The sequence below is a fragment of the Megascapheus bottae genome, unplaced genomic scaffold (assembly GCF_031878675.1).
Source record: "Megascapheus bottae isolate mThoBot1 unplaced genomic scaffold, mThoBot2.hap1 HAP1_SCAFFOLD_87, whole genome shotgun sequence".
NCBI classification, from domain to species: Eukaryota; Metazoa; Chordata; class Mammalia; order Rodentia; family Geomyidae; genus Megascapheus; species Megascapheus bottae.
Genome location: NW_028327338.1, coordinates 484,043 through 487,563, shown reverse-complemented (window position 1 = coordinate 487,563; position 3,521 = coordinate 484,043). Strand labels below are relative to the sequence as shown.

The 3,521-nt window shown below is 54.7% G+C and overlaps 1 pseudogene; it reads left to right on the top strand.

Moving 5' to 3' along the window:
• Positions 1-2,878, top strand: LOC150040031 (golgin subfamily A member 2 pseudogene; annotated as a pseudogene).
• The last annotated feature ends 643 nt before the right edge of the window (positions 2,879-3,521 follow it).

The window sequence follows — 3,521 nt, the reverse complement described above, 5'->3', positions numbered from 1 at the left end:
TGGGCTCACACCACTAGAGCGGTCGAGGGAGGTAGAGGTGGTGAGTGGTGAGAGAGCGAATCGAGGTGACGTTGGAGACAGAGTTGGAGGTAGACAGAGTTATTGTTGATTGTGAGAAGTGAGTGGAGTTTAGAGCCTGGGAATGTGGCCCCCCCACCTTCGCCGTCCCAGTGCTGGGATGTCTGAGCAGACAAGAAGAAAAAAGGTAGCTGCAGGAAGGAAAATACTGCAGGAATACCAGCAGAGAAATCATCCTGATAGACCTGCAGCATCCAAGAACAAGAAGAACACTAGAGAGGGAGGTAACCCCAAGACCAACACCGCTGGGGACTGTGCTGTTCTCAAGGGGGTGGCCCAAGACCACGCACACCCTGAGCCTCCCCCTCCAATGGGCACTGTCACAGCTGCCACGGGCAAGGGGGTCACAGGTTCCAGTAATATCGAGGACCTAGAAAGGCGCTGCCAGCATCTGGTGCTCGCCCTGGACTCCAGCAGAACACAAATCCAGCAGCTGCGCAGTGACATCCAACAAATGAAGCACGAGAAGGAAGACCTGCAGGACCAACAGAGGGAGGAGAACCAGAAGATGGCCTGTGTGCAGGAAGCGCTGAGAGTAGAGCTGGAGCAGCACAAGCTGTGCATACAGGTGCTGAGTTCAGAGAAGTGGGATTTGCAGTCTGCCCTGGCCCACATGCAGCAGGTGGCCAGTGAAAGAGCACTAGAGCAGGAGAGTCTCACCCGCCGCCTGCAGGCTGCAGAGCAGCGCGTGGCAGAGCTAGAGATGACCTCGTCTGCAGACTCCACCAAGCAGACAGAGGCCGAGCAGAACAACATAGAGCTGCTGAAGGCCCTGAACCGTGTGAAGCTGCAGCTCCAGGCAAAGGCCAGATGCTGTGAAGACCTGGAGGATGAGAACACAGAGCTACAGGAGAGGCTGGAAGAGCTCCTGACCCAGAAGGCCGCCATGAAGATCCAAATGCAGGAGGGCCAGCAGGCACTAGAGGAGCGGGCAGGGTTGGAAAGTCAGGTCAACCACATGAGAGAGGTGGTGAGAGCATTGCAGTTGGAGAGAGACAGCTTTGCCGAGGACCTGAGGGTGGAGAGGTGCACAGGGCAGGAGAAGGTCCAGCAGCTGGCAGAGCAGGTGAGCCAGCTGAGAGAAGAGAAGGAGCAGGGGCTGGGGCAGGTTGGAGAGCTGGAGAGCAGGCTGGTGGAGCTGAGAAAGCAGCTGTCAGAGCTGCAGCCCCCGCAGCCCCCCGCAGGCCCATGTGAGGCTGAGCAGCAGCTGCAGGCCCAGGCCCTGCAGTGGCAGCAGGAGCTCAAGAACGTGCAGGAGCAGCTTCACATGCAGGTGGAGGAGAACCAGAGCCTCGGTCTCCAGCTGCTGGAGCAGCAGCAGCGGCTGTGGATCCTGCAGAAGAGGGCAGAGGAGTGGGATCAGAACGCCGAGGACCGGCGCAAGATCCTGGAGACGATGGAAAAGGAGCACGAGACCATGAGATGCACCCTGGTGCTCAACCGACAGCTCAAGGAGCAGCTGGGCCAGCTGCAGGATGCCTTGCAGAGGCTGAGCGCTGAGAAGGAGGAGCTGGCCAGCCAGCTCCTCTCAGAGCAGCAGGAGAAGACAACCCTGCAGGAGAAGCTGGCCGAGCTGGAGAACTTAGAGGGCAAAAAGACGACTGAGTTCAAGAGTCAAGCCACTGAGCATCTGCAGGAGCTGCACGACCAGTACGTGGCGCAGCTGCAGGAACTCAGAGCCACGAGTGAAGAGCCCGTGTCCTGCAGCCTGCAGCTGAGCTCAGAGAAGGAGGCCCTGCAGCAGCACCTGCTGAGGCAGACCCACCTGCTGAAGCGGCTGCAGCAGGAGCAGGTGCAGCGCAAGTTGCTGGCCCAGATGGAGAGGGAGAAGTTCCAGGGCACTCTGCAGTGCCTGGAAGCCACCAGACATGAGAATGCGCAGCTGCGGGCCCAGCTGAGCTCCCTGGCTTTTCCCAGGGAAGGAGGAGGCCTGGGCACAGAAGAGAAGGATGAGGAGGCAACTGCCTCTGAAGGGTCTGTCCCGGAGGATGTGGACAACCCCCAAAGCATGTGTGATTTTTACGAGGAAGCACTGTCCATTGCGGAGTGCAAGAAGGCGAGGCTCAGCCGGCAGCTGCAGGAGCAGCAGGCCCGCTGCGGATGCCTGAGTCAGCTGGCAGCCCAGTGGCAGAGAAAGCTGGAGGGCCAGGCCCCCTTCGCCAAGCGCTGGATACATGGCCTGTTTGAGAAGAGGAAGCAGGAAGCGCAGGCGCCCAAGAAGCTGAAGATCTGCTTCCACGAAGACCTGGCCGCCCAGGTGGATGGCCAGAGTGCAGTGGATGACCTCCAGCACCGCTGCAGCCAGCTGGCACAGCACGTGAGCGCCCTGGAAGAGACCATCGTTTCCTACAAAGAGCAGATGGACGTCCTGGAGAAGCTGTGTCAGGAGAAGGACGAGTGTGTCAGCCAACTGTCCCAGGAGAAGAGGAGGAAGAGGAAGGAGCTGCAGGAGCTGCTGCTGTGCCTTGCAGGGGAGGGCACAGAGTGCCAGGACGTGATGCTGGCAGCCACCCAGGCCCCTGCTGCCCAGGCCCCCTCACACCTCGCAGGGCCCCTGAAGATGGAAGTCAGGAAGGACCAGCAAGAGTTGGAAGGCGTGTGTCTTGAAGAAAACTTGGAGCCTGGCCCTGGAGAGGCTCGCGCGCTTGGGCCCCTTGAGAGCCCCACTTCAGAGCCTCCTGTTCTGCTGCTGCCTGCTGTCAAACCCCACCAAGATCCTGCAAGCTTGAGCCAAGAGTCCTGCCTCCCTTTCTTCTATAAGGCTGAAGCAAAGGATGTGTTCGACATCATCACCATCTGAAGATTGGGGCTACTATAAAAGTTACTTTGGGCATGAGTTTAATTATAACACTGGTGGGAGTATTATGTAGGGATTAATCTAGGCCGACAGATCAGCCACCAATGAGAGGTGGCCAAACTTTGTGAATGTCCATTGGTTGCTAGTGAAGAGCCCCACGTGATATTTGTAACAAAATTCTTTCCAAGAAGATGGGAAGTTATGGTGTACTTTTTGCTTAGCATATTGTCTTAGAGATGTCATCTTTTGAACTACTTTACCTTAGCATACTGGCATTTTGTGAGATAATCCTATGCTGATTTATGAAGTAGTTTTCATAATTCTTTAATTCGTTGAAGAGAAGATTGTATTTCCCTTCAAATGAATTATTTCATTTGTTATTTAACTTTATAGTTGTTACATTCATGCATTTTTAATATTGTGCACCAGCCACACAAATTCTTTTTCTATAATAAGATGATTCAAAAATAGTACACGGAGGTAATAAGTTGTCCAAACTGTGAGAAATAAGAAAATTTTATTAAGCCTGACAGTTTGCAAAAAAGTAACAGTAATACCCAAATATGTGGAGATTTCTTATAGTGGAAAAATATATAACAAAGTGCTGAACTGTAATGCAGAATCATAACGCACAATTGTAGAGTGT